The following is a 414-nucleotide window of genomic DNA, read 5'->3' as shown; positions in this document are numbered from 1 at the left end:
TAAGCCAGGCCAACCAGAGCAGCGACAAATGTTCCTTAGCTGCCTCCCAGGATGAGAACCAGAAGACCAACCACCTCAAGTGTATGTATACCAATGTACACAGCCTGGGGAACAAACGGGAGGAACTGGAGCTCTGCGCCCAGTCAGAAAGTTATGATATCCCAGGAATAACTGAAACATGGTGGGACAACTCACATGACTGGAGGATTGTGAGGGATGGCTATAGGCTGTTTTGTAAAGACAGGCAGGGAATAAGAGGAGGAGGAGTTGCCCTTTATGTTAAGGAGAACCTTGAATGTACAGAAGTCACCTACGGTGATTGTGGAAGCCCTATCAAATGCCTCTGGGTCAGAATGAGAGGGGTTGTCTCCAAGGGGGATCTTAACAGTACGGCTCTGCTACCAACCTCCAAAC

This window comes from Haliaeetus leucocephalus, unplaced genomic scaffold, assembly GCF_000737465.1.
Source record: "Haliaeetus leucocephalus isolate CR32 unplaced genomic scaffold, Haliaeetus_leucocephalus-4.0 Scaffold284, whole genome shotgun sequence".
NCBI classification, from domain to species: Eukaryota; Metazoa; Chordata; class Aves; order Accipitriformes; family Accipitridae; genus Haliaeetus; species Haliaeetus leucocephalus.
Note: the sequence above shows the minus strand (reverse complement) of the source record.